The sequence below is a fragment of the Sus scrofa genome, chromosome 1, assembly GCF_054392235.1.
Source record: "Sus scrofa isolate SSC_HxYL_T2T_F1_AM1 chromosome 1, Sscrofa_HxYL_maternal_Yorkshire_Landrace_v2.0, whole genome shotgun sequence".
Taxonomy (NCBI): Eukaryota; Metazoa; Chordata; class Mammalia; order Artiodactyla; family Suidae; genus Sus; species Sus scrofa.
In genome coordinates this window covers 108,559,174-108,578,533 of record NC_139383.1, presented here as the reverse complement: position 1 = coordinate 108,578,533, position 19,360 = coordinate 108,559,174, and the positions used below count along the sequence as shown (strand labels likewise).

Genomic DNA, 19,360 nt, shown 5'->3' with positions numbered 1-19,360 from the left:
GGAGGGATTGGGAGCTTGGGCTTATCAGACACAACTTAGAATAGATTTACAAGGAGATCCTGCTGAATAGCATTGAGAACTCTATCTAGATACTCATGTTGCAACAGAAGAAAGGGTGGGGGAAAAAATGTAATTGTAATGTGTACATGTAAGGATAACCTGACCCCCTTGCTGTACAGTGGGAAAATAAAAAAAAATATATTAAAGTTCTTAAAAATAAATAAATAAATAAATAAATATGTTTGGTTATTTACAACAGCCCCCAGTTGAATGCCAGTTAATCAAATCACACCAGGAGGCAGTAAGTCTAGACCCTGGTATTATCCTGGCAAATCACTTCTTCCTCTGGACCTTGGTCTGCTATCTCTAAAATGATGGATTCAACAAAATTGTTTCTAGGGTCTCTCCTGTTCTATTTAATTTGGTTCATAAAATATTTTTTAAATATTCCAGTCAGTTGCTCACGTTTACATATTGGGGGATTTGACCTGAAAATCTGACGTCTGCCCTTAAACAACAAAACAAAACAGAGGATCAGCTGACACTCCAGGCTCTGGGTTTAGGGCAGCTCTTTAGAAAGAAGCCATTCTCAGCCCACCAGCTCCCGCTGCCTTGGCCTCGTCCCCTTGCTTTGGGGTTTTCAGCCCCTGAACAGAAGAAAGAGCCTCAAAATATCAGTTGTCACCCTTTCCAGAGAAAACCCAAAACTTCTCTTTTTTTCCCCCTTTCTAGTCTTCCCCTTACTGTGAATATTGGGCCCAAGGGAAAACAAAACCTAAAACTGATTTTTTAAAGTAAATTCTCATTTTTGTTCTTTGTAAAAATTTCCATCCAGTCACAGTAAATAAGCCCACTGTTTCCAAGAAAACAGGATAAAAAGGAGGAGAAACTCTCCCCACCCCCAGATGTACAAGTTCTGGTTATAAGCACCCCACTTCTCCTCAACAGTCTGAATCACAGTGTTTAGAGTGGCTGGGAAACTCCATCTCCTAGAGGACTTCGTGGTTTGTGTAAGTTGCATGTGCAAAACTTTCATTTTCAAAAAAAAAAAAAAAATCCTTCACAGTACAAAAGAGTGGGAGGTATAGACAAATGGCCCCAAAAAGAAAAAAAAAAAAAAAAAGATGTTGAAAATCTACCTAAGCAACTATCTCTGGTCTTCTTAGGGCAGCCTCGTCCAGGAAGCTTCTCCCAGTTTCAACGGTAGTTTCTTTTCTCTCCTTTCCATAGGCCAACATTTCCTTTGCATCCCTTTAAATGGCCTCCTTTTCCATGGTGGCAGTGCCCTGGGCATCCAGTTTAGCCAGGTACCTGGAAGGGGAGCCAAAGACTTGCGGTTATTGTCACAGAGGTGTGTGAGGATGTATGGGAACAGGCTGGTTTCTCAGACTTTATAAGTGAGAAAAGATAACCCCCAAATCCCACCATCCAGAAAAAACTACCGTGGTCAAGTTTCTAAACCCTTCTCTCAGTCGGTACATTGTACAGGTGTAGCTGGACACTTTATGCAATCATCAATCTGCAATACACAGCTCGAGATAAAGGACCATGCTGTTTTCTATTCAGCAATATGTGATAAATATGTCTCAATACAAAGAATATCTAAATAAAGATCTGCATTAGTGATGAATGAATATGAATATGGTTCAATATAAAAAATATGTAAATAAAGATCTGTATAAGCAGTGGCACTGAGCACAGACATACTTTAAATCACTAGCTTGCTGGGAGTTCCCGTCGTGGCACAGTGGTTAACGAATCTGACTAGGAACCATGAGGTTGCGGGTTCGGTCCCTGCCCTTGCTCAGTGGGTTAACGATCCGGCGTTGCCCTGACCTGTGGTGTAGGTTGCAGACGCGGCTCGGATCCAGGGTTGCTGTGGATCCAGGGTTGCTGTGGCTCTGGCGTAGGCTGGTGGCTATAGCTCCGATTAGACCCCTAGCCTGAGAACCTCCGTATGCTGCGGGAGCGGCCCAAGAAATAACAACAACAACAAAAGACAAAAAAAAAAAAAAAAAAAAAAAAATCACTAGCTTACTGATTAGTTTTACCCATGCATGATCCTAACAACAGGGTATAAAATTGCCTAACTTTTCTAGACCTTGACCACACTAGGTTTTATTGTTCTGTTTAATCTTTGCCAGCCTAAAACTGACCAAGTAAATTCTAAAATTGGAATGGAAATTAAATTTGCCTTTCTCTGATGTACATTGTTAAGAGATAACTATCACCATCCTTTTTCTTTTTTCTTTTTAGGGCCACACCCGTAGCCTATGGAGGTTCCCAGGCTAGAATCGGAGCTGCAGATGCTAGCCAATGCCACAGCCACAGCAATGTGGGATCCGAGCCAGGTCTGCAACCTACACCAGAGCTCACAGCAATGCTGGATCCCTGACCCACTGAGTAAGGCCAGGGATCAAACCCTCATTCTCACGGATTCCATTTGGATTCATTTCCACTGCATCACGAAGGGAAGTCCCAACTATCATTATCTTTTCATGGTATTGGTCGATTGTATCTTTTCCATTACTTATAAGGTTCTGTCCTCTGTCAGTTTTTCTAATGAGATGCTGTGATACTGATTTACAATAAATATATATTTGATCCTTGTCCGTGGTTCAAAGTACAGAGCTTCTAAAGTCCTTGGAATTTCCGAAGTGGTGAGACAGATCAAGATGTCTTTTGCTATGTTAATGGAGTGATTTTTGGAGTGTCCCTAGGTTACCTAAGGATGGAGGCTAGTTGCCAGGGGAACCAACTCTGTGATTGGAGGGTTGGAATTTTCAGTCCCACTCATTGACCTCCAGGAAACAGAGAGGGACTAGAAGTGGAATCTGTAGCCAATGGCCAATGAGTTGATCATTTCCTATGTAATGAGGCCTCCCTAAAAACCCAAAAGACAGGATTCAGAGAATGTCTGGGTTGGTTAACAGGAGGTAATTCCAGAAGGATGGGCACTGTCATAGAGCATGGATGTTCCATACCCTTTCCCATACCTTGCCCTAAACATCTCTTCCACCTGGCTATTCCTAAGTTATATCCTTTTATAATAACCAGTTATCCAGTGAGTAAATGCTTTTCTCAGTTGCATGAGCTGCCCTAGTTAATTAATTGAGCCCAAGAGGGAATCACTGGAACTTCCAATCTATATCAAGTCCGTCAGAAGGACAAGTGAAATCTGGACTTATAACCTGCCTCTGAATTATGTTGTGTGTTGGGGCGGGGAGCAGTGGCTGGAGAGCTTCTGGTAGGACTGAGCCTTTAACTTGTGGGATCTGATACTGTGTCCAGGGAGATAGTGTCAGGATTCAGTTACATTGGAGGACACCCAGCTGGTGCTGAAGTTGCTTGTTGGTGTGAGAAACCCCTGCCACACACACAGGTTGAAACTGGTGACCAGAACTTTAGTTAGTGTCAGCAAAGTCGAATTTGCTAGAATGGCAAATATTAATCAATCAATCCAAGAAGAAAATGGAAAGTTTTATTCGAGCCAAACTGAGGATTATAACCCAGGAACATTCTCTCAGAAAGCCCTGAGTGTTGTTCTGCCATTAGTGGTCAAAGCACAGTTAGGTTCTGGGACAGAGGGCTGCATGTTAAATGACATATTTTTGACAGTTTACACAATCCAGATCTACATGTAGAAACGAGTGGTGGGTCATTGTGGCCCCTTACAAGATTTAGGAGGAAAATTCCTAAGGAGGTGTGAGCCTTTACGAGATTAGAAAGAATGTTATCTCCAAGGTCAGGTTAATGCAGATGCTCAACACACACTAAAACGGAGTGAGGAGAGCCAAATGGGCAAGAAAAAAAAAAATTTATGTTTAAATTTTTCTTGGCTTGCCATAGAATATGAATCTTGTTTCATCAATGTGAAGTTGTATAGTTGAGGATACTAATGATGTAGTATTAGCTTCCTGAAGAACTGTTACTGAAATGGACTGTGGGAGTAACTCGTTTGGGGTCTGTGTCTTTGGTTTGTGAATGTTGCAGAGAGGAAGAGCCTTTCTGGGTTGATTCAGGACCCACAAGGCGCTATTGAGCCATCACAGATGGCAAAATGTGATCTAGATAAACAGGAGGTTATTCTCAAAGGAACAGCCAGCCCAGAGGACTGGATAAAAGCCACTGAAAGTTCTGTTTATCCTGAGAAGGGAGACTGGCCGTCTTCCCCTATGAATGCCAAAGTAGAACACATGAAGCAGCTGATATCCAAGCCTCGTGGGATGGCTTTACAATAACAAGGATATTCAGCCACTGAATATGCCCTTTACCTGGGTCATGCTAAATACTGTGGTTAGGGGAACACTTTTCACATGGGGACACCCCATAAGCCTTATTGCTGAAAAACTGAATAACCACCCAGGGAGCCTTATCAAATTTGCTGCTTCATGTTCTCTTCCTGGGTATTACAGATGCTAATAAAAACAGATTAATTAACAAGAGAATGAGAGAAATCAAGTCTCTTGACTCTCCCCATTAAGTGAAAATTTTTAAACAGTTATTAAGAAATAAAGTGAATTAAGCAATTTTGATAGGAATGAAACAAAAAGGGAACAAAAGGGGGAATGTCACGGGGCATGTCCCAGCAGCATGGCAATCTTTAGAGAATTATTAAGAAATGGGGGGAGTTCCCATTGTGGTGCAACAGAGGCGAACCTGACTAGTATCCATGGGTATGTGGGTTCAGTCCCTGGCCCCAGTCAGTGGGTCAAGGATCCCCCATTGTTGTGAGCTGTGGTGTGGGTTTCAGCTGTAGCTCTGATTGGACCCCCAGCCTGGGAACTTCCATATGCCACACATGTGGCCCAAAAAGCAAAAAGAAAGAAAGAAAGAAAGAAAGACAGACAGACAGACAGACAGACAGAAAGAAAGAAAGAAAGACATGGAAGAATGAAACAGACATTGATGGGATTAAAACAAAGGTTTTAAAGGACCTACTGTATAGCACAGAGAACTATACTCAATATTTTGTAACAACCTAGGAGAGAAAAGAAACTGAAAAATTATATACATATTATATATATATATATAATTAAATCTCATCACTCTACACCTGAAACTAACACAACATTGTAAATTAACTACACTTCAATTTAAAAATTAAATAAAATAAAATAAGGTAATAAGAGCTTTTTTAAAAAAATCACAATACAGCAGTATCAAAGAAACCCCTCCTCGTCCTCTGGTTTTAAAGGGCTCCAAACAAGTCTGCTCTACTTACAGAGAAATTTGAAAATCCAGAAGGCAGAGATTCTAGAGAAAAGCCTGAGTAGCAACTGCTTGGGGCATTAGTTAGGCCAAATAATCAGATAAAGACTGATGAAAGGGCCAGGGTCCCTTGACTCAGCCCCTCATGGGGAACCCAAAGGCTTTTGTACAAAACTGAGTAAAATAGCCAGTGAATTAAAAAGAGACGTTTCCAGGAATCCTTGATATAGGAGCCCCACACACTATTATACCAAAACCCATCAGTGAAGCCCAGGCTCAGCCTGCAGTAAGATTGAGAGAAGGTAAAAATGTAAGCATGGATAGGATTATAAAAGTTAGAATGTTTAAAGTATTAGTTAAAAGAATTATGTCTTCTTTATTTGGATATTTGATGGGAATGGATGTCATGTCTGGTCAGGGAACTCATGCCCTACCCAGTATTATAAAACCAAAACCCGTTAATAAAGTCCTCATAGAGACTATATGTAGAAACGTTAAGTATTGATGGAATTAAGGTTCATGGGCAAACTGGTATGTTTGAATAGGCTTTATGTAAAGAGGTCACATCTCTTTTACCTGATTATATTTGGGAGATGGACACTGCATCAAACTGGGACTATTTCCCCTACCCATTATTGTACAACAGAAGACATGTGTTTTGGCCTTTCAAGCAATATTATTAGACATACTAAAGGGGAGTTGGTAGGTTTCCTGAGCCCACACTGTGTAGGACAGAAGCTGGAATGGTGGGAGGAGGGACAGATCCTCTGTACAATAGCCCTATGTGGAGAATAGACTGGGGTTGATTGTGTGGACTATTGTGATTTTGAACTAGGGAATTTCCCTTCGTAGGGCAGTTACTTCTTGCTTTTGGACATTGTTTATTTATTATTATTATTTTTTTATTTATTAGGGCTTCAGGTGCAGCATATGGAAGTTCCCAAGCTAGGGGTCACATTGGAGCTGCAGCTGCAGACCACAGCCACAGCCACAGCAATGCAGGATTTGAGCCACGCCTGCAACATACACCACAGCTCATGGCAATGCCAAATCCTTAATCCACTGAGCGGGGCCAGGGATTGAACCTGTATCCTCATGGATACTAGTCAGGTTCATTTCCCCTGAGCCACAACAGGAACTCTGGAAAGCTGCCCTATTAAAAGGAAATTTGTATGGCCTATTGTGGAAATTCTATAGAAATTGGTGGGGTTCATTAAAGTAGGGCATGTCGATGTCCAGACTTGGAAGGCATTTGGAGTCAACAAGAAAATCTCCCCATGTGCTCACTTAAGGTGGCCACCTGCATCCATCAATATGGATATGGATAAGGGAGGACTGCAGCAATGTAGGTATAGTAGTCTTCCTGTACACTCTGAGGCATAAAATGTCAATGAGAACCATACTATCTACCAACAAGAGAGTGCAAGCAAAAGAGCAAAGAATATTTTGCTCACCACCCAAGTCTACGGAGGTTAACGAACTTCAATTACTGACTGACAGGGCACTCTGTGTTTCACACAGAAAAGATTGAAGTCATAACAGGATGAAGCACTCCATGCTTCAGAAAGAGGAAATTAAGGATGTAACAGGATGTTCTGTGCTTTGGACATATAGGCACCTTAGATAGTTACATGTATCTCAGGCTGGTTTTAATGAACCCAGTCTCTTGCATTTTCCCGTACACAAAAAAGCATTATAATCATTAACTTGAGATCCCTGATTTTTTTTGTGACTAGAAATAATCTCTTATCAAGCTGTATACTTGAAAAGAAAATATCAAAAGAAGAAGGTGGGAAAAAACCCTACACATCCAAAACAATTAACAAAATTGCAACGAAAACATACATATCCATAAATACCTTAAATGTACACAGATTAAATGCTCCAACAAAAAAACATAGAGTGGTTGAGTGGATACAAAAACAAGACCCATATATATGCTGCCCACAAGAGACTCACTTCAGATCTAGAGACATACACAGATTGAAAGTAAGGGTATGGAAATGGGTATTTTATGCAAATGGAAATTGAAAGAAAGCTGGAGTAGCAGTACTAATATGAGAAAAAATAAACTTTAAAGACTATTACAAGAGACAAAGAAGGACACTACATAACAATCAAGGGATCAATCCAAGAAGAAAATATAACAATTGTAAATATACCTGCACCCAACATGGGAGTACTTAAGGTAATATTTATTAGCAACATAAAAGGAGAAACTGACAGGAACACAATAATAATAGGGGAATTTAACACCTCCCTTACATCAATGGACAAATCATCCAGACAGAAAGTCAATAAGGAAACATAAGATTTAAATAACATTAGAGCAAATGGACCTAATTGATACGTATAGAGCATTCCATCCAAAAGCAGTACAATACACATTCTTTTCAAGTGCATGAGGAACATTCTCCAGAACAGGTTACATGCTAGGCCACAAAGCAAGATGTGTGCTTGACCACGGGTATTACCTAGTCCCCCCACCACAAATCATATATAAACTAGCCCTCCCCTCCCCCATCTCTTCAGAGCAGTTTCTCAGAGCTACTAGGTGGCTACCTCCCAGGCTATAATCCTCAGGAAGACCCTGAATGAAACTTAACTCACAATGCTCATGTTGTGTGTTTTCTTTCAGTCAACAAGAAACAGAGACCACAAACATCTATGTGGCAGATTTCCCTGGTGGGAAGGCTCTGAACATAGCTAGCAAGTGAGACTAATGCTGGTAGTCCTGGGTCAGGGGAGCAGCAAATGTGTCCTGACAGGAATAGAAACTGACTCAAAACTGAGCTTTTCTTACCCAGTTGTGTTTGCAAATACTCAGGGTCCTATGAAAGAACCAGGAAAGGAGATATTACACCAAGGTGGATGGCTAAAAATCATCTGCAGACAAAGGAATATATTTTGTAGCCCATAAAACCCAACATGGCATGAAGCACTAGTGTGCCAGAGAATTGGATCAGGCAAAAAAAAACATTGGTTGTCCACTGTGGGAGATAACAGCATGAAGGGCTGGTTTATACATTCATGACCATGTGCTCATACTCGACTTGAACCTGAGTGGGGCTTGAGAGGTATCCCCACTAGATAGATTTCTCTGTTTGCTGATGGATCTAGGGATGAGGTGAGGAAGGATGTGGGTGTTCTTTCTTTGCCTCCCACTCTCCACCCCATCACCTCAACTGTTTTTCCTTACTTGATGCAGTGGTTGCAGGACCAGGGCTACACCTACAAGAACTGAAAGCAGGGATGATTCCTAAGCAAGAAACTGTAAGTAAGTTTTTAATCTTTCTGTCAGACCAGAATCCCTAAGGGCCTGATGGGGCAGGATGGGCCTTTACCCCATTTGGCAAAGTTGGGATGAATAGTGAAGGGAGTCATATTGCCAGATGGTAGATAGCCTCCTGGTTCTGTGCCTGTGTTACAGAAGTGGGCTGAGGGGAAGGCACTTACTAAATTAGTGTTGCTGCCTGAAGTGTAGACCAGCACAGTGGCCCCACCTATTGTCCCTTCTTAGGGTGGAACAGTTTGGGTATAAACAGAGAAAAGGGAAAAGAGTAGCTGAGGGTGAAAGAATGAATAGATAGATTATGTAATGAGAGAAATCCAACAATAACACCTTGAGACAGGCTCAGACAAGAGATGGTATTAACTCTTAGTTCAGTTATATAGATGCTGGAAAGGGTGCAGCTGTGTTTGCAGATACCACTCCTGCTTTGGGAAGCTGAAAAAGTGGAATGGAAGCTGGCAAAGTGGAATGGAAGCCTGCAAACCCAAGAGGCCTTACCCTGGAAGACACTTCTATATGATGATGGACTAGATAGCTATTAATGACTGGATGAGATTCTAGTAATGTGCCAGTAACTTTTGATCTTTAAGACTATTTTGCTATAAAGAATGCATATACAAAGATCAGGGAGTGGGCTGGGAAATAATGATCTCTAGTAAAATATATATATATATATTTGGTCTTCATTCCCATTTCTAGCACAGAGCTTCTAAAATTCTTGGAATTTCCTAAGTGGTGGGACAGATCAAGATTTCTATTGCTATGTTAATGGAGTGACTTTTGGAATGTCCCTAGGTCAACCAGGATGGGGCTGGTTGCCAGGGGAAGCAACTCTGTGATTGGAAGGTTGGAAATTTTAGTCCCATCCTTCAACCTCCAGGGAGAGAAGAGGGACTAGAAGTTGAATATACAGCCAATGGCCAATGATTTGATCATTGCCTATGTAATGAAGCCTCAATAAAAATCTAGAAAGGCAAGGTTTGGAGAGATTCTGGATTGGTGAACTTGCAGAGGTGAAAGCGCATCCTTGGAGAGGACATGGAAACTCCACATCCCTTCCCGCATACCTTGTCCTATGTATCTCTTCCAGCTGGCTCTTCCTGAGTTATGCCCTTTTATAATAACATGGTAATATTATTAGTAAATTGTTTCTCTGACTTCGTTGAGTTGCTCTAGGAGATTAATGGAGCCCAAGGAGGGGGTCATTGGAATGTCCAATCTATAGCCAGTAGGTCAGAAAACCAGATGACAATCTGGACTTGCCATTAGCCTCTGAAGTGGAGGAAGAGGGGCAACCTTATAGGACTGAGCCCTTAACCTGTGTGTTCTGATGTTATCTCTGGGAAGATATTGTCAAAATTAAATTAAATTTTAGACTTATGTAGGCTAATGTTGGAGAATTGCTTGTTGGTATTTCTTGGAGTAAAAGATAAAAATTACAAATAGCTTCATATAAATAATGAGCTCTCGGAGTTCTGTTGTGGCTCAGTGGTAACAAACCCAACTACTATCCATGAGGATGCAGGTTTAAGCCCTGGCCTCAATTGGTGGGTCAAGGATCTGGTGTTGCCGTGAGCTGTGGTGTAGGTCACAGATGTGGCTTGGATCTCGAGTTTCTGTGGCTGTGGTGCAGCTCCGATTGGACCCCTAGCCTGGGAACTTCCATATGCCGTGGGAGTGACCCTAAAATAAATTAATAAATAAATAAATTAATTAATAGCTCTCTTTTTACAAAAAAAAAAAAAGTGTTTTGAAATTTCACTGGGCTGAAGGGCCCAATAAAGTCTAATTTGCTACTCTCACCCATCAATTAGGGAAATTTCAGAGAAAGTCATATATTTTGAATGTCAGATGAGGACAAAGATGATAAATAACCAAAATACAAGGAAACCAGCTTCGCTACTCCTGAAGGACAAAATAGTCTCTGAAACCAATGTGCCCCACAGTTAAGGACAGCCAGTCTCTCTCCAAGTCAATGGAACCTGGAATGAACTCTCCATGTGACGTATTTCAAGGGCACAAAGACCAGTAAGGGGTGATGAAACTCAGGACAGAACAGTGTGTATTTAGAGCTATTTCATTTGTTGAATGTTTTACAGGTAAAAGCACTTGCTGGATTAGGACACATTTATTGGAGGAAACAAAAAAAATTATAGCTCAGTTTTACAAGTTTGGGATTGCTACATATTCTATCCCCTTCTTAGGGATTCAAAATACACACAACCATATTAAATGAACTAAGAAGTCTTGGGTATTCATTATCATTACATTCACCAAAAAGCAGAAAATTCAAGTACATGGTCTGTCTGTCTTTCTTTCTTTCTTTCTTTCTTTCTTTCTTTCTTTCTTTCTTTCTTTCTTTCTTTTTTTCTTTCTTTCTTTCTTTCTTTCTTTTTTAAAGACAAGAAGCCTAGAGAGAGGTGGTTGTTAGATAGAGGTGGTTGTTATGGTATGATTAGATAGATGGATACATTGGTTCAATGAATGAGTAGTGCTAGAGCAGATGTCACTGCAATTTTCTTGGTCTTCCCTCACAATGATGTAATGGCTGCTACAGTTCCAGCCATCACATTTGTATTTACAGTAGATAGGAGGAGGAAGGGAAAATCCCACGTTAGCCCCGTGTTTTGTTTAAACCTCAGAACCCCCAAACTTCTACCCTCTTAGGCTTCCATATATGTCTCTTGGGTTGGAACGGGGTCATATGACCACTCTCTCTGGGGAAGACTGTGGAAGTGAATATGCAACAAATTCTGTTTGATAGTGAGATACGGCAAGGTAGAGCAAGTTGAGAGAGACTTTGGGGATAGCCAACTAATGGTGTCTACCACTTGCGTCCTGAAAGAAATGTGCTTAACTTTTCCACTTGGAGTTCTAACATCTAACCACAGAAAGACACCTCCAAATATACCACTGAAGCCAAAATTTCTTGGCATAACAGAGCCAGGAAAATTAAACTCCTACATTTTTGGCATAGACATCTGACACTAAAGTCTCTGTTACTCCCCATCCTTTTTTTTTTTTTCCCCCACCCTGCAGCATATGGAGTTCCTGGGCCATGGATCAGATCCAAGCTGCAGCTGCAACCTAAGCCACAGCAACACCAGATCCCCAACCCTCTGGGCTGGGCAGGGGATAGAACCTGAGTCCCAGTGCTTCCAAGAGATCGCTGATCCCGTTGCACCACAGCATGAACTCCTGTTTCTCCCCCTTATTTTTTTTATTTGTTTATTTATTTTGTCTTTTTACCTTTTCTGGGGCTGCTCCCACGGCTTATGGAGATTCCCAGGCTAGGGGTCGAATCGGAGCTGTAGCCACCAGCCTATGCCAGAGCCATAGCAACGCAGGATCCGAGCCGCATCTGCGACCTCCACCACAGCTCATGGCAACTCTGGATCCTTAACCCACTGAGCAAGGCCAGGGATCGAACCCACAACCTCATGTTTCCTAGTCAGATTTGTTAACCACCGCACCATGACATGAACTCCTGTTTCTCCCCATTCTTGAGAACAGCTTCTGTTCCCAAACATGGGGTAAAGAGCAGGCTTCCTGGAGGCTGAAGCTTAGCAGGCATCACCTGCCACTGCCAAATTCTAAAATCTTTTCTTTCCAGGGAAGCCAACCTTCCTTTCCCATCAAATCTTCAACAGAGTTAGGTGGAATTAGGAATTCACATCTCAAGAGACATAGACATCTGCCCTCTTAACTCTGAGGCACAATGACCCCCAAATCTCTAGCCCAGCATCTCTTCCTCCTGTGCCATAACCAACCAAGCAAGGCACCCCAGCCAAGAGCCACATCCTGTTTCTGGTAATGGCACTGAGCTACCCAGCAGGAAACTGGCCCTGAGTCCAACAGGCCAGTTTCTAATAATAATCTCTTTTTCAAGCTCCTTCGTTTTCATTTCCTAATTTCTCTCTCACTTTTTCTAACCCGAAATGGGTGCCAATGGGTGTCTCACCAGTCTTTGTCTTGGTTTTACATTTACAATGAAATCAACTTCCCTTTATCCCTTCCAGTCATGGCCCCAGGTTTTTGGTTGGCAACTGTACTGATTTCTCAGGTGTATACTTGGCATGTTGAGATGTCTGCAGCCCTCCAGGTATCATCAGTGTGATGGGGCAGCGTGGTCCTGTAGAAAAGAACTGGATTAGATATCCATCTCTACCCTACCCAGCATGGGACCCTGGGCAAGTCAGCACAAAGAGCCTTTGCATGAAGACAGGGCTTCAGGGGGTCCTCCAGTCTGAGCAAGATTCCAGTGGGGATCAACAGACTGAAAAAGCATTTCAAGATGTTGGGGGAAGCATCATTGCAAGTAGGGGGACATCATTTCAAGTAAGTTCAGTGTTCTTAGAATACATGTTTTTGAGCCTGAACACAGCAGTCCACTGTCTTCATTTTTCAAAGAAGAGGGATAAGGCTTCCAAAGGCCATAATTAGAATAATCATAACCCAGTGGGTTTGGGGTTTTGTTTTGTTTTGTTTTTTGTATCACCAGTCCCCATCCATGGGAAGGGCTTATTCATTTAATCCTTCATTTATTCACTCACTGTCTTATTCAACATACATGTATTGATTACTTGCTATAAGCTAGGTAGTGTGCTAAGGATAGAGGACAGATAGAAAATACGCAGCTCCTGTTCCAAGGAACATCCAATCCAGAGGGGAGACATATCTGCCACCAGTACCAACACAATCTGAAGACAGCTGTGCTGTTGGGGTAGCAGGTAACTTATGGGTAGTTTTGGAAGTTGGATGGGTTTGTCTAGCTGGTCTAGATCTTTCCAGAATGTTCTTAATGGCATCTTGGGGCATGGATGATCTCATTCTAAATAGAACCTCCAATGGATGACAAAGCTGACTGCTATTGATGGTGGTCCTCAATGGTGGCAGAGAAAAGGATGAGCTGTCTGACTGAGCTTCGCTGGTCTGGGCACTGCAGAGTCTCCTGTTTTCTCAATTTCACACTTTCCTGTCTTTAGGTCTCTTGTCCTCTTCCCCTCCCTCCACTGAGTGTGTATAAAGGACGTGGGACAGACAAGGAGAAGAAAACATAGTTCTCTCTGGAAGGGGTGGAAGTGTCTAGGTGAGGCACAGAGGATGCAGAGGCCCAGGGTTGGTGACCTGGAAGAGGGAGAGGTGGAGCAATGAAAGTCAGTGTGCCCTGGGAACAAGAAGTAGTGCAGTGTTACTTAAGCTTCAGGTGTGGCAGGTACTGGGGTGGGGGAACAGGGATGGCAGGAGGAGGGCTGGATAGCTCAACAGGGTCTTGTAAAGATTCTCATAAAGTCTGACCACATTAGGCCTGTCACAGTTTTCTAAGACCTCACCAAATAAATGCAATGCTTTCTTATCCTCCATATACCTTCAAGTATATGAATATAAACATCAAAGCTGCCAAAATATACATATGAATATATGCATCTCTTCTCCATCCTGAAAACTCCAAAGTAGCGCATATGGCCAAGTGGTCCTGAGCACTGCCCCTAAAGAACTTAATCTAAACTTCTCTGCAGAAGGTGTCACAAACTGGAAAGAGCTAAGTTGGTGGGAAGGGAGCTAACGACCCACAATCACTTTAAAGTAAGGCCAACTCAAGTTGGGGAAAACTGTCGTTACCCAAGAGACTTTGCTTCCAACCCACTCTCACTTCATCATTCAGTATCCCCTCCTCACTGCCCCACACCAAATTCCTTCTTCCCAGATACTCTGCCTGAGTCTTGCTTTGGAGTTGCATAAGTGTACATGTCACTGTGTTTCACTTCATTTAATAATATTCTCTGAGTCTATACATTCCTTGAAAGCAGGAACTGAACTGTGTCCTAATAATTTTTGTTTCTCTCCCAAAGCATAGCACAGGGCCTGGAATACAGAAGTCCAGTAAAAGTTTGTCAAATGAAGCTGAACTTTGAGAGCATCACAGGAGAGAACTGGCAGGACTGGTATCTGTGTGAGTGATCAAAAGGACTACAACCAAAGAATGAAGGTAGAAAATAACCACAAGGAGATGCCAATTTGTCACCCCAGTGTATGCTGCAAATGATAGAAAATTTAACTCAAATTGGTATGTAGGAAATGCATATTCCAGGTCTTTCATGACTGAAAAGCGGTGGGGGGGGGGGGGAGGCTTCAAACGATATTACCAGGATTCAGTCTCTATCTTCTTTATTCTCTGGGCTGTCTTCATTCTCAGTCAACATGAGACAAGGGATCCATACAGGTCTGGGCCCATAGTGGCCAGCTTTGTGTGTAGCTAGAGAGGACACACACCTGCTGACAGTTCTCACCCTGAACCAGCTGGAAAATGAAATGTTCTGATTTCACAGCTGTCAGATAAAGTGAATGGCCAATCTGTAGGTACTGTTCTCATAGCAAACCATGTAAATAACCTCGCTGGTACAAATCAGCCCTGTGCATGTTTAAGTAGGATATCGTGGTAGAAAAGTAATGGATGAGACACCCTAGCTCTGCCAGTAATTAGCACGTGACCTGGGAAGTCACTTCATACAATTTCCTAGACTTGAATTTCCTCATGCAAAAATTGAAGCTGCAACTGATCTCCACCAGACCCTCTACCTCCAATGCTCACTCTTCAGTGATCTCTCTTGGGTAAATAACCCGCCAAGTTCCAACCTTATGGTGACTGCACCCCAGAGCCCTCTCCACCTGGATCCTACCCCAGGTGCAGCCATGGTGAACTCTGGAGCCATCCCCATCCCCAGAAACACCAGTGTGACGACAGGTGTCCTTACAAGCCTGAAACCTGGAGTGCTAGGGCTGGGTTTGGGGTTTTGCCCCTATGGTTTTCAGGAGCTGCTGCCATCCCCGGAGGTCCTGAGCACCAGGGAGCAAAGTTCCACATGGAGAGATTTTAGATGAAGGAGGCTTGGTTATGTCGATGGACAAGCACCTGAGCTGAGCCTCTTGGAAAACGTCCGTTTTCAGACTGGGTCAGTGTGGTAAGTTTGTGGGTTTCAAGGTTGATCAAGGAAGAGACGGGACGACAAGGGGCAATTACACATAGCTTCATCGTACACACTTGGACAATGCTGAATAAGAGGTAAAGACCATCCCAGGAAAAGACCTTTCAGAAGCCACAGCACAAGGCCATCATCTGGAATGGGGTGTGGCAAGAGAACCCCAGGGGGCAGGGCAGAGAGGGTGCTTGCTCAGCAGCAAAGGGCAGGGGTGGGGGCAGGGGGGGGGGGGCGTCTGGGTCACAGGGTCTTCTTTTTGGAGAAAAGGTATAGCCATGTGGGGTCTTTATAATTCCAGGCTCTGCCTTACCTCTGGTTGGCAGATGTTGAGTGCAGTTTCGTAGGATGGGCAAAGTAGTAGGTAGGCTCTAAGTAGCTGAAAATGTTTCTTTGGATAATATTTAAAGCAGCTAGAAGAGGAGGAAGTGGGATGGGCTGGGAGTTTGGGGTTAGTAGATGCAAACTATTGCATTTGGAGTGGATCTATACACAGGGAACTATATCCAATCACTTGTGATGGAACATGATGGAAGATATTATGAGAAAAAGAATGTATATATGTGTGTGTGTGTATGCATATATGTATATATATGGATCACTGCTGTACAGCAGAAATTGACAGAACATTGTAAATCAAATATAAAAATTAAAAAAAATTTTTTGGGTCTTTTTGTCTTTTTAGGGCTACACCCATGGCATATGGAGGTTCTCAGGCTAGGAGTCCAATTGGAGCTGTAGCCATTGGCCTATGCCACAGTTCACAGACACACCAGATCCTTAACCCACTAAGTGAGGCCAGGAATCGAACCCTAGTCTTCATGGATGCTAGTCGGGTTTGCTAACCACTGAGCCATGATAGGAACTCCTAAACTTTTTTTAAAAAAAAAAAGCAGTTAGATGTGCAACAATTTGAGTTTGGCACTGGCAGACTGTGGGCGAACAGGCCCAGCCTGCTGTGAATCAATAAATATGGGAACATTTTAGGCCAATACACAAAGGCCATTTTTGGCCCCCTGAACGCAACAGTGAGATCCAGCTGAAAAAGTCTCCCAGACAAGCATTTACCAGCAGACTAGGCCAGGTGCAAAAGTCCAACTGGAGTGTGTTGAAATTATTCTCAAAAAACTCAGCCCTCCTGGCATGGAGAAAGTTCTCACTGTGATTTTCTTTGAAGGAATTAAGCAAACAATAATCCTTTAAATATGAGTGGAACTTTATCCTTTACAGCTCTTTCATATTTGATTCTTACAACACCCTCAGAAAGGGCCAGAACATGAATGCTGGTGGCACTCCTTTCCCTGCCACCAGCATTGAACAAGTAAGAACAGAGGCTCAGACAGACTTGGGGACAGAGAACAGTAACAGCCAGGACTGAGATCAGGTCTCCTAAACTCCTGCCCATTCTATCAGCCAGAGTGCTACGGAGCAGTTGGAGGTCAAGACTGTTCTTTCCCGCCTGGGTTTCCTGCCTTGCACAGATGCACAGACTGACAAAATTTCATTTCATGACCTTGAAGCATTTTTGCTCCCTTTTTTTTGGTGGGGGGGGGGTGTGGAATGTTGCAGTTCTTGCAGAGGATGGAAAGTGAGTAGCAGGCTGGGGTTCTAGTTTGCCTCACCAAGTTTCCCAGGTGGATGGGTTCTTAAGACTCAGTTAAGCATTCTGCAGAGGAGGGAACTGAGGACCAAGAGAGGAAATGCCCACCCAAGGTGGCAGGGCCTAGCAGGCACAGAGCCTTTTCCTCAGAGGCCACACTCCCATCCCTTTGAGCCCTAGAGGGTGCCAGCCAGCCTCACTTTCCCCAGAATCTAGTGTGGAGAACATAAGCCTCAAGGAAGATGTTACCCACCAAAAGTATGGCCAGAAGGGGCCAGTCAGTCTCCCTCTTTTTTTTTTTTTTTTTTTTTTTTGCCTTTTAGGGCTGCACCTGCAGCATAGGGAGGTTTCCAGGCTAGGGGTTGAACTGGAGCTGCAGCTGCTGGCCTATGCCATAGCCAGAGCAACGCCAGATTCGTGCTGTGTCTGCAAACTACACCACAGTTCATGGCAACACTAGACCCTAACCCACTGAGTGAGGCCAGGGATCGAACCTCTGTCTTCAATGGATACTAGTCAGATTTGTTTCCGAGGAGCCACAACAGGAACTCACTCCCTCTTTTGTTATTTGTTATTCCCTCAAATCTCTGTAACCCCTCTATCCGCCCCCTCAACAGCAGAACCTAGTGCCTAAAGGACCACAAGTGACTGACTTCTCTGCCCTGTGGGAGGACAGGAACATAGCTACTTTTCCCAGGGAATCCTTCATTGCTCTAAATTCTTTCACCTTCACTGACCAGTGAATGATTCTCCAAGGGTGGCTTCAGGCTCTGAGGCCAGAGATGTCCTCAGTTCTCTTCTGGAAGCAATTTCCTGCCCTGTTGAGGTCCAAGTTCAGCCTTGATAGTCACTGCCTTCAGCCAGGGGTGGATCCAGGCTTAAGATGCCCTGGAAGCTGATGCAGTTTGGGGACCTTCTTTAAGAAAAATAATGCAAAATCACACATACAAAATGCCCCCAAGCCACTATGGCGGGACCCCGGCAATGAGGAGCTTTACACCCTTATCCCAGTAGCTGGGGGCTCTCCCTGCAGCTGCCTCTCTCTGGGGAAAGGCCGGATGGGGCTCCCAGTGGAGGGAGCAGAGCAGCTCAGGGCATCCTGAGGCCTAGCGAGGGATAAGGGGGTCACGCCTGTCCTCCAAGAGTTGCTGCAATTGTTTCACAGTTAAGTCACCTGATTTAAAGCCTCATTCCACAGAGAGGTGGATTCTATTTTACTCTTGGCCAGAGAGGGAAGACTTCTGCAAAGGAGGCCAGGCAGATTCTTGTGAGGCACCCTTGTGAGGGCCAACCGGTCAGGGTCCCCCCAAGTGCCCAGAGGTCTCCGAGGATATTGACGCCAGCCTGGACTTGCTGCCATTTTGTGTGGTCAGCCCTTTCAGAACTGCCCTGGTTTTAGGATGAAAAGTTCCACATCCAGGAAAACCTTCAGCCCTGAGCAAAGCAGAACTTGGTCGCTAGACTGCCATGCCCACACTCACAGGGGTCAGTCAGCTGTGGGTCCCATCTCAGCCCAGTTCTCAGAACCCAACCTTGGGCTTTGATTATTACACCAAACAACGGGCCAGATGAAAGTATGGATCTACAAGGGCCTTCCCTGTTCCCAACTCTGTCCCTGTCTGTCCGGGAATCAAAGCTTGCTTATTATTTCAACAGACAAGGAGGAACTTTGTAAGTGAAATAGGATGGTACCATTGCCAGGATAAATAATAATAATAGCATGATTCATCCCTAACAAGTGCCAAGGTCAGCACGGGGCTTTGTATACACTGCTGCATTTAAGCTTCCAAAATCTGAGGTAGGAATTTCCATGCTGATTCTGCAGACAGGCACTTGGAGTCCAGAGATTTTTTTCTTTTTCTTTCTTCCTTCCTTCCTTCCTTCCTTCCTTCCTTCCTTCCTTTCCTTCTTTCTTTCTTTCTTTCTTTCTTTCTTTCTTTCTTTCTTTCTTTCTTTCTTTCTTTCTTTCTTCCTTCCTTCCTTCCTTCCTTCCTTCCTTCCTTCCTTCCTTCCTTCCTTTCTTTCTTTCTTTCTGTTTGTTTAGGGCTGCGCATGGGATGTATGGAAATTCTCAGGCTAGGGGTCAAATTGGAGCTGCAGCTGCCGACCTACACCACAGCCACAGCAACTCAGGATCCAAGCCATGTCTGTGACCTACATTGCAGCTCGTGGCAATGCGGGTTCCTTAACCCACTGAGGGAGGCCAGGGATCGAACCACATCCTCACAGATACCATGTTGTGTTCTTAACTCCCTGAGCCACAAGGGGAACTCCAAGTTC

General features: G+C 43.6%; 1 long non-coding RNA gene across 11 annotated transcripts in view; it reads right to left on the bottom strand.

Moving 5' to 3' along the window:
• The window catches only part of LOC102158467 (uncharacterized), a 273,514-nt gene that overhangs the window by 179,560 nt on the left and 74,594 nt on the right, over positions 1-19,360 (bottom strand). For 10 of the 11 annotated variants that reach the window (XR_014808944.1, XR_014808946.1, XR_014808955.1 and 7 more), the window contains exon 3: positions 1,140-1,311. This is a non-coding gene — a long non-coding RNA (uncharacterized LOC102158467). Of the gene's footprint in view, positions 1-839; positions 1,312-19,360 lie in introns of all 11 variants that reach the window. The other variant, XR_014808960.1, reaches the window with a different exon arrangement.